Source organism: Bidens hawaiensis, unplaced genomic scaffold, assembly GCF_021521415.1.
Source record: "Bidens hawaiensis isolate Kalapana, Puna unplaced genomic scaffold, B.hawaiensis_p1.1 tig00010125_1, whole genome shotgun sequence".
Classification (NCBI taxonomy): domain Eukaryota; kingdom Viridiplantae; phylum Streptophyta; class Magnoliopsida; order Asterales; family Asteraceae; genus Bidens; species Bidens hawaiensis.
This window is the reverse complement of record NW_027491764.1, coordinates 611,063-631,917: the sequence shown is the minus strand read 5'-3', so window position 1 is coordinate 631,917 and position 20,855 is coordinate 611,063. Positions and strand designations below refer to the sequence as shown.

The 20,855-nt window shown below is 34.6% G+C and overlaps 1 pseudogene across 1 annotated transcript; it reads right to left on the bottom strand.

Moving 5' to 3' along the window:
• Positions 1-479: 479 nt before the first annotated feature.
• On the bottom strand, positions 480-1,896 carry LOC143534272 (protein Asterix pseudogene; annotated as a pseudogene). Its single transcript, XR_013135516.1, has 3 exons — positions 1,767-1,896; positions 660-757; positions 480-540 (listed from the first exon to the last, which is right to left on the bottom strand). The product of XR_013135516.1 is annotated as a protein Asterix pseudogene (transcript).
• Positions 1,897-20,855: the final 18,959 nt, after the last annotated feature.

The window sequence follows — 20,855 nt, the reverse complement described above, 5'->3', positions numbered from 1 at the left end:
TAAGGGTTAGGGTTATAAGACAATTTCATCTAATGTCAATTTAGATATAAAGTTATATTTATCATGTTTTGTCATCATCCAAAATCATAAATATATGAACCAATTGATTTGTTTAAGATGTAAAGCAATAATAGAAAAGAAAAATAAATAACTAACAACTAATTAACGTGCTATCCCACGCCTCCACGAAGTTTTATTCTCAGAGAAGGTCTCGGTCATATCCTCATAAAGGTGTAAATCTAACAAAAAATAAACCCTAAACATAAAGGATAGTACTTTAGCAGGATGATTCTTGCTTGAACTGATAATAAGGCGGGTAAAACAATATGAGTCTAATAACATACAAGGAACTCAAAAGGTCATCAAACAACTATGATATAACCATTTATTCAAAGTGTCCAAAGCATATCAAGTTTCAGCTTCTTAAAACCACCAAAAGTCACAACATAGAAACCACCTGATTACAACCTAGTTGAACCTCAAGTCTTCACTCCTCGAGTCGGGCTCAAATAATTTGTCACCATTCCCATAATAGCAAACCTGTACCGACCCATATTATCAGGTTATATTTTATATCTAGCAAGTCGAACCAAATATCGTGTTTAGCTAAAAAAGAAACAGATTGATAATAATAATATAATATGAGAAAACAAACTTACATAAATCCAGTAGATATCTGCTTTAAATCAGTCTCTATATTCTTCATATTAGCAAGCGATTGAGCACAGAATATGAGAGCAAGCCATGAACCAAGCTTGTATTGCAATTATGCACAAAAATATCCATCATGCTATGAAAATTAGCAATTCTGTAAACGAACCGAATGTCCAATGAACCATTCAGAAGGAAGTTGGTTTACTTAATAAACAAGCGAACATGAACACATTTCTAATTTGTAATTATTCAATAAAATTTATTTATGTTCATGTGTTCGTTAGATTACATTTATTAAAATTATTCGTTATTTATTAAAAAATAAATAAAATAAAATAAAATAAAAAATAAAAATTAATATATTCATCAGATTTTTTAGGCTCGTTACAGTTCAGTCTGATTTAAATACTCTTTTTAACACCTACATTCAATTGATTTTAGCTCAGTTATGTTCCTTAATCTATTTTCAGCTATGCTGGTTTGTTTACATTAGTGAGCCGTCTGTTTATACTATTAACAACCAAACATAAACGAACACAAACATGTTAACTTTCTTAACAAACAAGAAAACCCTGTCCGTGTTCGATCGTGCTAGGGGGTTCAATGAACATTAAACAAACGAGCACGAACATGAACATTTACAAGCATAAGCAAAAGTTATATTGAAGGAAAAAATTATGCAAAATAACATCAGGGCAAGGCATTTTCACCACATTGGTTGAGGATAAGAAAATGAACAATATTGTTTGGCATGTTGAATCACCAAACCTGCCTACCTAATAATAAAAAAATTCCTTCAATTCATTAATTACTGTGCATCATAGTTGTTAATAGCAAGAACAGCAAGCGTGCTTTCCCGCTGTCTGATACATAGCGCCTCAATAGCGTGATATATCTATAATTGGACATTCTATATAAACTTTTAGATATTAAAAAGCACCAAACGCAACCAATTCCACCTTAAGACCCCAATTAAATGAATGAAACCCCTATATATATATATTTTGATTTTTTTTCTAATAAACATAGCGTATAGGTATAGGTAGGTTGTCGCATATAAGATCTAATATAATCTAATCAGATCTGTAACAGTAAGAGAAGATATGAATAATTACGCGGAACAAAACGCCGGCGACGCCGAAGATGATGGCGATGAAACCCGAGTAATCGATGGGGAGATTGTCCGGGTGAACCGGCTGCGTAAGGCTTCGCCGATGACGGCTGCCGGGGATCAGACGACATGCTTCCTTCTTCCTTCCTTCCTTCCTTCCTTCTAGTTGTTTTTCCTTCCGGACGGATTCAGATTTACCCAACTATGGGTGTGTTTGGAATTGCTTATTTAACCCCAAAACAAGAAACTTTCATTAGTTAAAAGAACTTATGAACTTATCATTTCTTTTAAATGAAGTTTTAAACAAAATGTTTGAATTAGCTTACGTATTGAGCAAAACCAAAATTACTAAAAATCACACTTTTATAAAACAAGTGTAATGGGTTTTGAGGGTTAGAGAAGTGTAATAGGTAAAAGCATTTCCAACCCATTCCCTATCGTTGTATTATTCGTTAATAATAATTATATATATTTTTTAAATTCTAATTTTATTTATTTTAAGAAAGTTAATAATATACATAGGGTTTATTATTAAAGGGTTTCACAAATAAATGAGATGTTATAACTTAATTTAAAAGCTATAGGTTTAGTGAGACCTATGACCTGCTCATTTTTTAGACTATTAAATTGTTTCTTAATTATAAATAATATTTGTTTTAAATAAAAATCATATATTAATTTTTGGTAGATACCTATTCTACAGGATTTTCATATTAAATATTTGAGAAGATTAATTTTTTATTTAATAAGATGTTATAACTCATTTTAGAATTGAGTGGGTTTGGTAAGACCTATACCCGTGAATTCGGGTCAAATTCATGAGAAGTCTCTATTTACAAATAATGAAATCTGATGGCTTGAGAGAATGTAAGGAGCAATCAAAGAGCTTTTAAAGCTCCATATTATGGTGGTTTTACGTTATACTCGTTTATAATATTAATATATTTTTTTTGGATTTTAATCTTATTTATTATAAAGAAGTTAATAATATACTTAGTATTTGATGATGAAAGAGTTTTATAGATAAATGAGATTTTATAACCCGGTTTAAAAGATATTTGGGTTTGATGAGACCTATGACCCGCTTATTTTATTACTATAAAAATTTTTTAAATTATAAATAACATATATCTTTTAGAAAAATAATATATTAATTTTTAGTATATCTATATTTTATAGGATTTTCATATCAGTTTTACATTATTCGTTTTTAATAATTATATGTTTTTCTATTTTAATTGTTTTTTATTTTAAGAAAGTTAATAATATGCTTAGGATTTGATGATAAAAGGGTTTCCTAAATAAATGATATGTTATAACCCGGTTTAAAAGTTATCTGGGTTTGGTGAAACCCAAGACCCGCTTAATATTTTTACTATAAATAATATCTTTTAAAAAAAATCATATATTACATTTTGGTATATCCCTATTATATAGGATTTTTACATCAAATTGATGAGATTTATTTTTAATTTAGTGAGATGTTATAAACCGTTTAATGGCTATCAAGGTTTGGTGAGAACCATACCCGTGAATTCGGGTTAAATGCATGAGAAGCCACAATTTAAAAATCAAGCAATCTGGTAGCTTTCGTAAAAGGGGGGAGCGACCACATCCGACATGTAGGATTTTTGAGCCTTCGTTTATATAAATTATAGATAATTACACTAAAAATCACTGCATTTTCTCTCTCCTGTTTAATTAAATAATACATTTTATATCATTATCATTATATTTTCTCTCTCTTCTACTTACAACAACTTTAAAAAAATATTAAAAAACTATACAGTATGTACAATGAATCTTCAAATTTAACTTTTTCATATAACATTTTCTCCCTTCTCTACTCACAAATATCCATAACCATACCATATAATTTACAAATCTCCCTCACCTTATTTTAGGAAACGGGTTAAGAATGCTCTTAATCAAACCTATTAAGTTAATATGTTACAGATTCCTAACTTTTTAAAATCCTTTATTTTGCTTTCTCCATAAGTTAAAATCCATGAGCCTTATGGTTTGCCAAACACCTTATACACCTTATTAACTTTTCAAAAAGTTTATAAGTTGATGAAAATAAGGAATCCCAAACACCCCCCATATACGAAAATCTTTTTTATTCTATGTGACTAGTTCTTGCCACTTATGGTCCTTATTTTTTAAGTCATTTCAATATATGAATTCAGTTTTTATTATATGGAAATTTTAATCGATTCATTCATTAAAATTAATTGTGAAATAAGAAAATAAGGAAATATCAAAATTGAAGTTGCAAGCCTATTAGAATAAAATAAAAAATTTTAAAGTCACATGTAATTGCAAATTAAAGAAAATAAAGGTGCATCATTGTCGAATAATTTGGATTTGTATGAAAACTACAAATTGTTTTTAAACTGAGATTTGAGCAACATAGCATAATTTTTTTATATAAGATTGGTTTCAAATTTGGATTAAAATTTTTTTCATTTGCATTTAAACTCAGGAAAATGTGTATTTTTCTTAATTTTCTCCATACATATTGTATAAATATCGCAAACAAGAAGAATACCTATTATATATATCTTTAACATTATAATTATAATTTATATGTATATAACGATTTATTATATGAACTATGTCAGGTCCCCCGGATTTGTTGAAGGTTGATCGTTAACAAATTAAGTCATAACTCGCACAATGATGTGTTAACAAGAGAGTTAATGACGGGTTGCTATATTTAGAAAGAAAACCGTTTGTTAAAGGCGGAATCCATAACAAACGACTTGGTTGCTGAGTAATCAGTCAAAGTTAACTAACACACACAAGATTCACTCAAAATATTTCCATTCATATAAAGTTAATCATACAAATGATAATCTATCTAGGGTTTCTTGATGGGAAAGTTATGTCCGTACAATTCTAAGAACGGTCGTCGCTCAATAAATGTTCTCACTTAATATCGTATTCAGCCGCCTTTTCCGTCCTCTGTTGAGGTGTGACCTAAATATTCCTTTTATAGGCCTGACACCTCAGGACAACTGTCATTCCTTCTAGAAACCCTAAATATATCGTACATGTCCAAATTACATATTCAAAATAATCCTAAGTGTAAAACAAGTCTTCCGGGTAGGCTTTGTAGAAGTAAACTTCTCCGAGTAGACTTTGTGCTCTGCCTTCCTTGTTAGACTTGGTAACCTTGAAGTGTGCCCGGGAACAGTTTTCCGGGTATGCTTTACTTGGAGTATTTTCCAAAGGAAAATACTCACCAAGCAGACTTCAATCTTCTTGAGTATATCAGACTTTGCCCGACATAATCCAACGAGCAACCTTTTTCTTTAGTGGTCCTATCAACTCCTTGCTTGGAAATAGCTTATTAGCAAAGTGTGCCTGGAAGCACTGTACCCTGCTTGAGTTGAACCTTGCCCGATGTTCCTTAATATATTTCTTTACACATCAAGCTTACTCGGACCAATGTATTATTAAATAATACCTTGCCCGATCTTCCAAACACTTGGTTTCCTGAGCTTGGTTAGCCAAGAGCTTACTCTGAAGTAAACCTTACTCGGCTATGAAGAACAAACCTGCTTGATATAGTGAACCTTGCCCGGGTATACACAAAGAGTGAACCCTGCCCGGATATCCACTAAAGAAGACTTCTTGAAGATAACCTTGCCCGATAGGCAAAATATCATGCCCGGCTAAGTAAAAGCTTGCTCGGATATCTTAGGTGTGCCCGGTTCCATACTTAGTCATTTCTGAAGAGGTTGAGAAGATTCCAATCTTCAATATGATCAGTTTTGGGTCAAATCTTGACTCAACAATCTCCCCCTAGATTGGAACACCTCAGCTGTCCCAAAACACCTCTAAGGTTACTTTACACAGGATTAAAAATACACGTCAAATTCAAAGTCAAATTACATAATCAAAAACATAATCAAATTACATATTCAAATGCTATCAGAAGACATTACAAAGTAAAAACCTACTCTAAGAATCTTGTCTTTTTCTTGCATTGTAGTAGGCTTGTCTTCTATTAGCAATAACACTTCCTGCTCTTTGTCTGAAGATGTCAAGGACTTGATAATGAGTGTGACTTTCAGAAATGACCATGTCCCTGATATCTATCAGATCTTCATTGTGCAAGTAATTTAGGTCTTCATCTCTTTTGATTATCCCCAGTATTTTCCCATCAGAGTTTCTTAGCACATAATGGCCAACATCTTCTTTATATTCAATCAGTTATGATGTCATTCATCTGTACTGTGTAGTTGGGGCGTTTCATTCTTCTTTCAAGACTGATGCAGGTACTCATGCTTGACAAAGGATTCCTATCTCTAACATTCATCTTGTAGTATAGTTCAGCACTGTCCATTTTCCTTAACTTTGCTGTCCTTCTTGATTTGTGAAGTTAAATTGTTCTCCAGCTTCTCTTTTCTTTTAGGAATTGGAAACCCTTATCAGCTTCATCTTTTTAGTACTTGGAGAGATCATTCTGTTGTCTTCCAGCCATCTTGTTTCTATCTCTATAATCATACAAATTGAGAGTGGCCATTCTTTTAAGTTGTTCTTGAGTGTATTCAGCAAAGTCACTCCTCACAACAATGTCTCTCAGTTGCCTACTTTCCATAATCACTTTCAGAGATTCAGAAACAGAATCATAGTAGAGTTCTCTTGGAAGATCCACATCTGATTGTGGTCTTGCTGTTCTTTGGGATCCATCCCTACTAGATTCACCTCTTCCACCTCTTCCTGCTTGTGGATATCTTCTTGAAATTGGAGGCCTGAATGGAATAGACTTCATGGGTTTTCTAGGCCCCAAATTGAAAGTTTTAATGTAGATTGAATCTACCATTTCAGGTGGAAGGTTGGCAAGATCAACAAGGTTGTGTCCTGCTTGTTCATTGAGAATAATCATCATTTTCTCTATCCCAGGATTGTTTGACAATCCTGCAGGCACAAACCTTCCATTAACAATGCTTCTAGGGTTCTCACCTTCCCTCAGAGCCTTTTCCCAATCAGCCTTTTGTATGTAAAAAAGTTCTTTCAAGTCCTCATTTTCTAAGGCTTCAAAAGTGGCTTCATCCATTCCCCTCTGATTTATCATTGTACCCCTCATTATCTTAATCATTTCTTCATTTCCCCAAGGAATTATGGGTTCATCAGATGGTTCAGAATTTGATTCCTCTGGGATTGGGGTTTAATCAGCAGGTGCTTCTTTTGATTTTTTTTTCTTTTCAGCTTGAACCTTTTGTTTCTCCCTTAAAGTCATTATTTTTCTTTTCTTTGTAGAGGGTTCTTGTTCATCCTGAGCTTTCTTTGTTTGTTTAACAGATGATTCAGGTTGCAATCTTTTAGATTTTTCTTTTCATGTTATTAAAGATTGATTCAACTGTGGCCTTATCCAAACTTTCAACCATTTCAGGTTTCATTCCTTTCCCTAGCAAGTATCCACATTTTCCATTGAATTTTTCTTTCAAAGCCTCAAGCTTTTCAGCCTCTTTATTTTCTTTAACAAATTTCTCCTTTATCTCTTCTCTTTTGCTTTCATATGCCTCTTTCAGCTTGTCAACACTGAAATGAGATAAGTCCTTTTTAGAATACTCATGCTTTCTTAAATATTCTCTGTATTTTTGAGCATTCATGTTCTTCTGTTGAATCAACTTTTCAATAGTATCTCTCTCTTTGTTCAGTCTTTTCTCCAGTTCATCATCATTCAAATCAGCTAAGCTCTCAAAGCTTATGCCATAGGTTCTTAGTTTCACAATCAAAGGATTTTTCATTTTAGCATCCAACATGCTTTGCTCAATATTTGCCCTTTGTTCATCAGTCATTGTTACTTGTGGGGACACAACACTAGCAGCTTCAGTTTCTTTTCCATTATTGTCATCATTATTATCAGATTCATCAGACTCATCCTCCTCCTCTGTTGATTCATTTACAGCATCAATCTTGGGTTCATCAGGAGTTTGACTTTCTGGTGTTGTATCAACACTTGGAACATCTGGAACACCAGTCATCTTTTCACCTTGTTTCAAGGTTTGCAATGGAACTGCTCTGACTGGACTATCTTCATCATCAGGAGTTTCTACATAACATTTGTTATTTTCATCCCATTTTCCTTTCTTATTTTTCAGATTCTCCTTCATACCTTGATCAGTGGCTTTTCTTTTTCTAGAGTATGTCTTTTCAAATCTTCCCACATTCTCATGTATCCTTGATGCTTTAGCCAACATCTCTTATATTGATTCTTCATTTTCTTTTTCAGGTTCCTTCTCAGGTTCCTGCTGAGACTGACTTGTATTTTAAGCAAACACACTTTTTCAGGTTCCTTCTCAGGTTCCTCAACTCTTTTCAGTTTAATCAAGGCTTCAATCACATCTTGATCATCAGCTTCTTCTTCATTGATTACTTTGGCAATATTAGCCTGATTGATCAACTCTTCCTGTATTACTATCTCCTCAGCTGTCAGGGTTTGGGCTAGTATCTCCCTATCCCTTATCTCTCTTATTACATTCTCAAACTTTCTCCTTGCATCAGCAGCAGCTTCTTCATTATCTTTAAACAAAATGTCTTTTTGAGGATTTGCCTTAACATGCTCTTTTTCAACCACTTTTGCCTTACCTTTTTCTATTCTCCTCTGCTCATCTTCTTCATTCTCAGATTGTTGATTATTATCAATCTCCTTTTCAAGTGCTTCTAACTCTGGATCAAATTCTACCCTCTTGGAGCTTTTAGGTTGTTCAGTTTCAGTGATAGGCTCCTTAGTAACAGTATTTCCCATATTGATTTCATCCTTTTGAGTTTCTATTAAAGCATTTGTGACCACATCAGAGGTAGCCACATTTTCTTCTTCATTAGTCTGTTCAGTTTCATCCTCTGCCTCTTCTTCATTAGGCTCATCCTCTCTCCATACAATATTCATTATTTCATTATTAACATCATAGTTTTCCTCTCCTACATCTGAAGAATCTGCTTCATAATCAGCGTCCTCTACTCTTCTTTCATCACTTTCCTCCTCATCATCCCTTTCAGGATGCATGTCAAACCATAAACAGTCTCCACACCTGTATCATTTTCAGTTTCAACACTCACCATAGCATCAATTGGCATATTTACATTCTCCCCTTGTTTTGGGGCAGCTGAGGTCTTCTCAACCCCCTGCTCCAGGGTTTGAATTCTCAATTTTGCATGGAACAACTGATCTATCAACATTACATTCTCCATTTTCACCTCCTCATTCCTCTTCTTAAGCTCAGTATTTTTTGTCATTAAGTCCAAATTTCTTTGAAATAGGTCTGTTTCAGTATGTGGGGTTGTAGGTGGTGGTGTAGAGAAAGGTTCATGTTCAGGATGTTCTTGGTTTATGGTTTGAGTTTGGATAATAAGTTGTGGTGGTGATTGTATATGGGGTGAGCTTGGAATAAGTGTATCAGTTTGGATTGGGCTAATGGTTGTTGGTGTTAGTGGTGTTGGGGATGTATGAGTTGATGTTTCATGATGGCTCAAGGTTAAGTTTTGGGTAGGTGATTGAGGTTGTGGTGATTCAGGTAGTGTTTGTAGGTAGGTCAGTTGGTAATGGTTGGTGTGGTGGAGTTTATGGTGGTGAATGTATTGGTTGGTTAATTGGTAAAGGTTGGTTCTCCCCCTGATCAAAAACATCAACATCCATTGCTACTGCAGCCCCTCTATCGTTTCCATCATCATCATTATCTCCATCATCAGAATCATCATCATCACCTTCAACATCATCTTCCCCTTCTTCCTCCTCTGAGCTCAACTTAGGTACAGGCATAATCTCCAAGTCATGGTCCAATAACCATGGCAAAATCTCAAACGGAATGTTTGGATTATATCTCGCACTTCCCGGATTTTTAATTCGTTTAAATGTGTTGGGATCTTGCAGAGTATGAGTAGTGCCTATGGTGGGTAAATCGCGCAACTCCCTATTGAAAATTATCTGCCTGGGATATTGCAGAAATCTATCATTCTCAGCCTTCTTTAAATTTGCTACCAATCCTTCAAAGATCATCTTGGAGAAATTGAATGGTAGGTCATAAATAATTGCAACTGTGGCATTTGCTAAATCTCTACTCATTAGAGTCCATGAGCCTTTCCTTGGAGCAAATCCTTGAAACACATGGTGAATCAGAAATCTGTATATCAAACGGAACATTCCCTTTTGAAATTTCCCATCATGTACTATCCCCTGGTATCCCATAGTCTGTTCAAAGATTCTCAGCAGGTGATCAGTATTGAAGTTGATGTGATTGTGGTCGTCATCGTGTAATTGCAAGCATCTTCTGATCATTTGTTATGTGATTCGGATTTCTTGTCGTGCCACTGTAGCTTTAATCCTTCTACCACTTATGTCATCATAAAGTCTTGTTGAGCGCCAGAAATCAAGTCAATGATTCCTATAGATGACTGGGCACTCGGTGAAGGAAAAGACGAACATTTGATCTTAACAGCCACATTATCATCATCGCCACCTCCTCATTGTCAGGAGTAATCTGCAACATGGCGCACATATTGTGCTTCTGTTCAAATGGATACTTCGGTTGATCATTATCCGCCATGTCTGAAAAACATAATCAGACATATTCAAAGTGAAATTAGTCATAAAGTTCACAACTTTAAGTAATTTCAAGTTATAAAAATGAAGAAGAAAGAGAGAAAAATCATCAAAAACCTGTTCTTCGACAAGTTTATAACCTAAATACAAAAACAGAGTGTTAGCATATAAATACATAATTGAAGCCCATTATAGTCTAATCGTGATCGGAAAACCCATTATTATTGCTTACCGAGTCGGAATTAGAGTGCTGATTAAAGTTAGGGTTTGGATTAGAAACGAATGTGATAAGTTGGTTTAGGTTTCTTTGAGAGTAAGCAGTTGCAGTGGAAGGAGAGAGATAGAGGGAAAATAATGTTGTAAATATCCCTAACTCCCTCTTATATACCTTTTGAAAGTGGGTTTTAAATGCATTTGTCGTGTAGTGTGTTATTAGCTGTCAAACATAATAATGTTATCCATTTAAAACCTTACCCGATAAGATTAAAAAAATTAAACTTTGCCCGGAAATATTTTCATTATAAATTGACAAAGTTTACCCGGTACCTTCCACTTACAAACCTTGCTTGGTCAAGTTAGATTATTTAAAGTCAAGTAAAGATGAAGAAAGCTTACCCGAAATACCAGATTTCTTGAGAATTTAATCACAAGATGAATAATCAAGTATATAATATCAAATAAGCATCCTTGCTAGGAATCGATTAAGATACCCAAATAAATTTCTTAAATAAAAATTAAATAACTCAATCTAGCATAAACCCTATCAGAATAAGAAACACATTCAATCAAGCATACTTTGATGTAAAGTGTGCCCTAGCAACCTTCCTAATGTATAGTGTGCCCGAACAACCTCCTTATGCAAAGTATACCCGAATAACCTTCCTAGAGTAAAAAGTGTGCCTGAAAAGATATCTAGCAGACAGTGTACTCGGAAAGTCATATTTTGAAATTACCAAGTATATTGAGGAAACAATAGTGTACCCGGAATATAAAGTGTGCCTGGAAGACAATGTCTGCCCGAAAACACTTGTAATTTCAAAGAAATCATAATCATAAATAACACATAGCATGCTCGAAATTAAACATAAAACACCTAAGGGTGCTATAGTCTAAAATTTCAAAGCTTGCCCGGAAATCCTATGTTAGCACTCAGCTTGCTAGGATAATCATATTTAAACATCAGGTATGCCCGGGAACTAAACTAAACAGTTTAGACTACCCGAAAAACTTCAAATAATCAAATCATACCCGAAGATGACAAACTTAGATAAAAACATCTAAGTGTGCCCGGAAAGGTTATTAAGCATCAAACCTTACCCGAAAAACGTATTCAATCATAAACAATCAGGCTTGCCAGGAAAGTGACTAGAATAGTGACTCTACCCGAAAAGTATCAAATACTTCAAAGCATGCCCGAAAATAGTAAACTTAGATAAAAGCATCTAAGTGTACTCGGAAAGGTTATAAAGCATTGAACCTTACCCGAAAATACATATCCATTCATATTCAACTGTTTTGTGCCCGGAAAGGTTAGAGAACATCAAACCTTACCCGAACCTACATATTCAACCTATTAAAGGCAAAATACAACACTTTTTGACTTAAACCACTTGTCAAAGACATTTGTTATGTATCATTACAGATCATAGTTTAAGAGCAAATGGTGCATTTAGAGATCAAATTTCAGTTATGTTTCTCTTCAAAACAATTTCTTTCATAAAATGAAAAGATCTCAAGAATGGGATCATATTGACTAAGTAGCTTTCTCAATACTTCATTCTCAGCATTATTATGACTACAAAGACAGGTCAACAGCAAGTCTAGACTTAACATGATTTTCATCTGTTTGGTGATATGATTAATTTCAATTAAGTTGCAGAAAATTTAGTGGATAACACATGTTGTGTTCCGATGCTCCTTATCTATCCTCAAGGCTTATTTGGTTTTCTCCAGATCACCCAAATTTGACTTTGACCCCCTGGTTTTGGTTAAAAACTTTCAATGACAGAACTTATTTATTTGATATTTCTTTTCAAATTGACAAACATATTTGAGGTTGAACGCGGGACTTACAGTTTAGATAAACAGGCCTTTCATTCAGGATGTTTAAAGGACTTATATGATTGCCTCCACCCTTGTAGTTCTGTTATTAACCCTCCTGTTTGTATTTTCTCAATAAAAGCTTGTGTACATTTATCAACTTTTGGTTGACTAAAATAATTGAAATAAAGTAGTTCACATTTGTTCTTTGTCATTCTTTAGAAGATGTTTCATTTTGGGTAACCAAAAACCAACAGGCTTGTGTATGACTGGATAATCACTTTTCTGCCTATCATTTGAAAAGATTTATCTAGGAACATGCATAGACAACAATGTAACTCAACATAAATCATAGCAGTGTCTTTATTTTATATCACTTTAGATTTTACATATCATGAGAAAGCAACCATGCATGTCAATAACTGTACTAAGAGTCCTTTTAGCCTAATAAATCCATATGATTGGCTAAGTAGTCAATGTACTATCATTTCCCATTTTAATTTAGTTAAATATTCAGACACCACAATATCTCTTAATTGTCAGGTAAATGGTTGTTCTGTTTGACCACAAGTGGTCAATAGGACCAAACATATATGTGAGTATATGTCCTTTCAAATCAGAATTATTGACATAGTTCTAAGTGAATGAATAGAAAACAAGTTACAGATTGCCCCAAATGCCTTCAGTTTTCCAGGTTAATGGTTATCCTATCAATCTGAAACCAGATGACAGGACCAACATATACAAGTATATGCATTTCCAACTTGTGCAAATGACATAATTTTCAGCAAAAGTAACTCTTGAGACTTTTCAATGAAAATTCCTTCTTTTAAGCTTCTACAAAGCTTGAACTAAATAGTATTATTATATCTCAACACCATTAATAACTTGCTTATGTTTTGATCAAAATTTTCATTGAAAAGTCTCAAGAGTAGCAGTTTCTTTATGTTTATATCACCTTAGATTTTACATATCATGAGAAAGCAACCATACATGTCAATGACTGTACTAAGAGTCCTTTTAGCCTAATAAATTCATATGATTGGCTAAGTAGTCAATGCACTATCATTTCCCATTTTAATCTAGTTAAATATTCAGACACCCCAATATCTCTTAATTGTCAGGTAAATGGTTGTTCTGTTTGACCACAAGTGGTCAACAGGACCAAACATATATGTGAGTATATGTCCTTTCAAATCACAATTATTGACATAGTTCTAAGTGAATGAATAGAAAACAAGTTACAGATTGCCCCAAATGCCTTTAGTTTTCCAGGTTAATAGCTATCCTATCAATATGAAACCAGATGACAGGACCAACATATACAAGTATATGCATTCCCAACTTGTGCAAATGACATAATTTTCAGCAAAAGTAACTCTTGAGACTTTTCATTGAAAATTCCTTCTTTTAAGTTTCTACAAAGCTTGAACTGAATAATATTATCATATCTCAACACCATTAACAACTTGCTCATGTTTTGATCAAAATTACGTGATTATGCAAAAATTCATTTGAAAATTCATTTGAAAACTTTAATTTTGACATAAGGACATATTTTGACACAAACAATTTTAACATATTCAAATCTTAATCATTCTTAACATCATCAAAACAAGCAGACATTTCTAACATGCATAGTCTATCCTATCCTAATAACATCAAGATGATCAGATAACCCACATATTCAAGTAATCATAAACAAATAATCACTCATGACATCAGATAAGAATTTTATTATCATAGAAAATTCAAACTACTTATCATAACATCAAAACAGTTAACTGATAATCAATCATTAGTATCAATGACACATAGTTTGGACAGATAATCACTTAAGCACATATCAGTTAACATCAAACAAGTAACATATTCATAACATATTCACTCAACATTCATTGTATGTGTCCTCAATCAAGAATAGTTAATTAGCACATAGAGACACACACTAAGCATATATCCTCAATCAGACCTCATCGGAGTTGATCATCCCCAAAGCTTTCAAAAGAAAGTTGAATCTGGTTCTGTCAAGTGGCTTGGTGAATAGGTCAGCCAAGTTGTCACTTGTATCAACTCTCTTCATTTCAATCAAACCTTTTTCATTACAATCTCTTATGAAGTGATGTCTGATTTCAATATGCTTAGTCTTTGAATGTTGGACTGGATTCTTAACAGTAAAATATGCAGCAGTATTATCAATAAAAATAGGAGTGTTCAGAAAATTCAAACCATAATCCAGCATTTGGTTCTGAATCCAGAGAACTTGGGCACAGCAAGCAGATGCAGCAATGTAGTCAGCTTCAGCAGTTGATATGGACACAGTGGTCTGCTTCTTGCATTGCCATGACACCAGCCTGTCTCCCAGAAATTGACATCCACCTGAGGTTGACTTCCTGCTCATGTTACACCCATCATAATCACTGTCTGTGTAGGCAATAAGGTCAAAAGATTGATTCTTTGGATACCAAATCCCTAATTCTGGTCTTCCCTTCAAATATCTAAAAATTCTTTTGACAGCATTCATGTGGGAGACTTTTGGACTTGCTTGGAATCTTGCACACACAAATACAACATACATAATGTCAGGTCTTGTAGCAGTTAGGTACATCAGGGATCCAATTTTGGCTCTATATTCATGTTCATCCACAGGCTCCCCCTTTTCATCAGCAATCATCTTTTCTTTGGTGTCCATTGGAGTTGAAGTTGTTTTGAACTCTTGACATTTGAACTTATCCAAAATGTCTTGAACATATTTAGTTTGGTAAATGAAAATCCCATCAGCTTTTTGTTGAACTTGCAGTCCTTGAAAGAAGTTCATTTCTCCCATAGAGCTCATGTTGTATTTGGATTTCATCACCCCTTAAACTCCATACACATTTGTTCATTTGTTGAACCAAAGATGATATCATCCACATAGACTTGTAATAGTAGCAAATCTGATCCCTTTCTTTTGTAGAAGAGTGTCTTGTCAATGGCTCCCCATTGGAAACCATTTTCAAGAAGATGGTTTGATAACTCATCATACCATGCTCTAGGAGCTTGATGCAATCCATATAGGGCTTTATTTAGTTTATACACCCTATTTGGATACATTGGATCCTCAAAACCTGGAGGTTGAGCAACATACACCACTTCATCAATCTTTCCATTTAGGAATGCAGACTTGACATCAAGCTAGAACACCCTAATGTTCTTTGAGGCAGCATATGCAAGAAAAATCCTGATAGCCTCAAGTCTTGCAACTGGTGCAAATACTTCCTCAAAGTCTATTCCTTCTTCTTGAAGGCATCCCAGTGCCACAAGTCTAGCTTTGTTCTTAATCACCAAACCCCTCTCATCCCTTTTGTTTCTGAAAACCCATTTTGTGCCAATTGCTGACCTGTTTCTTGGCCTATCAGCTAGATCCCAAACATGTAGATCTCTAAATTGTGCCAATTCATCCTGCATTGCTTCCACCCAACTGTTGTCCTTAAGTGCTTGAACAATGTTCTTTGGTTCAATTTGGGATAGAAAACAGGAGTACAAACAGATGTTTGCAGTTTCAGAATGACTTATTGTAACTCTTTCATGTATATCACCAATGATGTTTTCAGAGGGATGATTCTTTTCAACATAAGGAGTTTGCACTATCATATCAGCAGACATATTTATGTCAAGATTTGATTCATTGAGTTCTGGTTCTTCAATGATCAATTCTGTTTCAGCATCATGAAACTCTGGTGCTTCTTCATTGTATTGTCTTAAAGTGGATGCACCATTGTTTCCTATATTCATTCTTTCAAACAAATGCTGAAATCTTACTGTTGAAACAACTTCTTCTTCAATTGTCAGGTTGCTTGGGTTTCCCTCATTTTGAACTTGATCATTCTGCACTTCTTGATTGCCTGATTGTTATCTGCATGATCTTGTTCAGAAATGTGATTGTTTTATTGATCAATGTCTTGTACTTGTTCCATAATATCATATGAGGGACCCTTTACAAATGTATATTCCTTTTTTTTATTAGCAACCTTCTTCCATAACTTCTCTAAGTCCAATGTTTTCTTCTTATTCTCTTCAAACAGACTGGTCTTGTAGAATGAATCATCAAAGTCTTCAGGATAATTCTTGAAGGATCTTATCAATTTCTCATGATCAAACAGCCATGGTGCACCATCAACTGTGTTGAACTGATTTTCATTAAAGATAATGTCTGATGATTCAATTACACTCATATGATCTTTAACATATACTCTGTATGCTTTTGAGTGTGTAGAATAACCAACAAAGAAGAAATCTAAGGATTTTGTTTGAAACTTGTTCAAATAATCTCTGGTTTTAGAAGAAAACATTTGCATCCAAAGGGCTTGAAAAACTTTATATAAGGCTTTCTATTATAGGAAATTTCATATGGTGTCTTGTTATGCCTTTCGTTGACAAGTACCCTATTTTGAACATAGCAGGCAGTATTAATGGCTTCAGCCCGGTAGATTTGCATCTGCTATCATGGTTCTTGCAGCTTCAATAAGTGTTCAGTTTCTTCTTTCTGCAACACCATTTTGTTCAGGAGTTCTAGGAGCTAAGAATTGCTGAAATATTCCTTTTTCTGTGCAAAATTCTTCCATGACTCCATTTTTGAACTCTGTACCATTGTCACTTCTCATTGTTTTAACTTTCTTATTTAGTTTGTTCTCAATCATTGCCACACAGCCCTTTTATCAATTCTGCAGTCTCATCCTTTGTACTTAGGAAATAAACCCAAGTATATCTTGAGTAGTCATCAATGATCCCTAGACAATATCTTTTCTTTCCTATACTTGGCACACTCACAGGACCAAAAAGATCCATGTGAAGTAGCTCAAGTGCTTGATCAATTGAATTGATGAGCTTTGACTTATGAGTTGACTTGTGCTGTTTGCCTTTTGGCATGAACTGCAATGATCTTCCAGTTTGAACTCTCTTGTAGGTAAGCCAATGACATGCTCACCCTTAACAAGTCTGTTCATGTTTTTCAGATTCACATGACATAGTTTCCTGTGCCACAATTTTGACTCATTTTCAGTGGCTTTGGAAACAAAACATGTACCACCTCTTGAAACAGCTTCTTTCATATTAAGCTCATACAGGTTACCATTTCTTGGTGCCATCATCATAATCATTTCAGGTGGGATTACAAATTCAGGTTTTAAGATGAAACAATGTGAGTCATCAAAACTAACTTTGTAACCCTTATCACACATTTGTGATATGCTTAGCAGATTGTACTGCAGACCTTCAACATGAAATACATTATCAAATGAAACCTTTCCATTTGTTAAGATTCCTTTTCCAACAATCTTTCCTCCATTCTCATCACTTTCAAATGTCATAGGACCTTCAAACTTTTTTTCTTAATTCACAAGTGACCTCTTGTCACAAGTCATGTGCCTAGAACATCCACTATCCATGTATCATATGCCATTCATTGGAGTGGACTGTTCCTGCACAAAAGAAATTTTGATCAGTTGAGTGATGAAGTGCAAGCTTTTTCAACTTGCAGCTCATCAATTTCAATTTCAGTGGCAACATTGGAAGTGAGTGTTGTTGGTTCAGGGTCTTCATGAGTGACTTCAAGATTTTCTGAATTGTCAGTTTCATAACCACACTCTCTTGGAGTTTTCACAAATGAAGTTGTGAGACTGCTTTCATCATCTGCACTATCAACTTCTTGCACAACATAATCCTTCTTTTCAGAATAGTCTCTTATATCAACAATCTTTTCAACATTTGTTTCAACCTTGAGTTCCAAAAAAAACCTTGTGGTTCATAACCATATTTAAAAAGATACTTTTCATCACCAATTAGTTCAGTTGATTTCTTTCTAGGAAAGAGTCCTCTGTTTTTTGTCTTATCACTTCTTGATGAGCCTTGAGAGCTGTCAGACTTCGTAGATTGTGTATCCTTGTTGGGGACAACTCTCAAGTGCTGAACACCCCCTTTTACAACCTTCTCATACTTCTTAGGAGACCTGCTTCTCCTTGCTGATCTTGTCACATAATTCTTTGTCTTGACCTCAGTTTTCCTTTCATTCTTGGTCTTCTCAGTTGATTTCAAGTCATTTTTATTTATGGTTTCATTTTCACACACCTTTCCTTTGCCTAGGTATGCATCATACTTCTGCTTATACAAAACAAAGTCTTGTCCATACTTTGTTCCATCTGGGACATGAAAGGGCTTGAATTTAAATCTCTCATTACACGAGTCAGTGTGATGACCATACTCATCACACTTCTTGCACCATACCTTACCTTTATATTTTTCATGTTCATTTGCTTTCTTGAATCTTTCACTTGGTTTAGGTGCTTTGACTCCAAGTGTCTTTTGAGTTTTGAAACTATCATAATCAATTGAAAAAGGAACAAATTCCTCAATCTTGATATCTTGTCTTTCAACCTTGCTTTTGACAAAGACAATCTTTTCCATAATTATAGGTTCTTCATCACTGTTTTCGTTGTATCTTGACTGCCTCTTTCATATTCTTCCAATGTTTCCACTTCTCCAATATCCAGTACTTCATGACTAGAAAAGACTGGATAAACAGGGATAAAGTTCTCAATTTCAACTGTTTCAGTCACCTTCTTCTTGTTGTTTTGCTTTATCCTTTCCAACACAGCCTTGCTTGGAGGCCTTACTGCATTGTAGCTTACCTTCTTCTTTTCATAGCTGTCATAAGAAACATGCTCTCTTCTTATTTTTTCATTTTTTCTCTTCATTCTAAGTGTGACAGGTGGATACAAAGGAAGTTTGTCAATAGATTCTGGTTTCTTGTATCTTCTTCCTTTTTCAGCTTCCTTGATCTGTTCATCTGTGATCTGATCACTCAAATCACTCAACTCATCTTGATTGAGATCATCAGAATCAAAGTCATCCTCAAAGACTTGTACTCCAATTTATTTCTCTTCTTTCAACTCTTCTTTCACAACAAATTCACCTTCTTCATTCACCTCAACATTTTTGTACAAATCAACAAATTCTTCTTTGTCATGAAAGACATCTCTGAATTGTTGTAGGTATGCATCTCTTTTCTCTTTGTCAACTTTGGTCATAAAGTTATTGTTGAATGGAGGTGGAACTGCCTTGTATTTGTCTTCTTCTTTCACTTGGTTCAGAATTCCACATACGTTTCCTGTGGAAACCATATTCTTCAAGAATTCATTTTCAACTTGCAGTCTTGTGTTCTGCACCTTTTCTTCCACAATCATCTTCTTCAGTCCATCTATCTCAGTGATGTATCTGGTTTGAGCTCTGTAACTAATCACACAATCATCTTCCAAACTTTTCATTTTCTCTTCATTGATTAACTCACTTGCCTCATAACCATTAATAATACTCTGTTTCCTAAAACACTCACTTTCCAGCTTTCCTACTTTTGATTTTAATTCATTGATTATTTCTTTCAAATCAATAGTAGGAGCAAAGTGTACCTGAGATGATGATTCAGCTCCTGTCTCAATCAATGCCATAAATGCCACATTTTCCCTCTTTATGTCATCCGCAATGTCTTTTTCATGATTGCTCCAATCAAAATCACCCTCATGCTGTATGGTGACAACCACATTTCCTTGATTTCTAGGTTGATTTTGATTAGTTGGGACTGAGTTGTTTGGCATAGTTTGAAGGTTTTGATTGTTGTTTCTTTGAAAGTTTTGATTATGAGGCACAACTTGTTGATTATTGTTCATTGGAGGCTGTTGGAAGTTGTTGAAGTTGGGGTTATAATTTTTGGAGTTGTTGTTATTGAAGTTGTTGTTCCTTGGCTGAGTCTGTTGAAACTGTTGATGATTCTGCTGGTTTCTTGGTTGGTTTTGAAATTGGTTCACTTGAAAGTTCCTTGGCATGTTGCATTCTCTAGCAAAATGACCTGGCTGTTGGGAATTATAACAGATGGCCCTTGACTTGTCAAACCCAATCCTTTCATTTGGCCCTGATAGGAGTGATCTACCAGTTCTGTTATACAGCCTCTTGCTTCTAAGTGCCAACATGGCAGCTTGCCATTTAAAATCCATGTCCTCCAAATCATCAGCATCTATTTGCTCTAGATCATCTTGTACAATGCTTGTATGAACCATATTCTTTGCAACAAAAGAATTATAATACTCAGTAAACATTGTGAGCAATCCATGATAATCTGATCCATGGCTTCCATTACCACCAACATAGGGTGCATGTCCACTAGCCATTGAGGCTGAATCATTCTCTTCCAAGAGTTGGGCATTAAACCTTTGCTGGTTTCCATGGTGACTTGTACTACCACCAACAAAAGCTTTAGATGTTTCAACACCATGCTCTACTGGTTCTTCAATGATGTTTTTGGTTGACAAGTTGCCCATGGGTGCAATGAGAGCATTAGTGACCTGAAAACATGGCTTCTCTTCTTTGATCATTTCATTTTCAATCATTTCTATATCTGTAGCCTGAAGGAAACACACTACATCATCCACCTTCAAATCATTGAAATTTGGCTTTTTAAGGATGAAT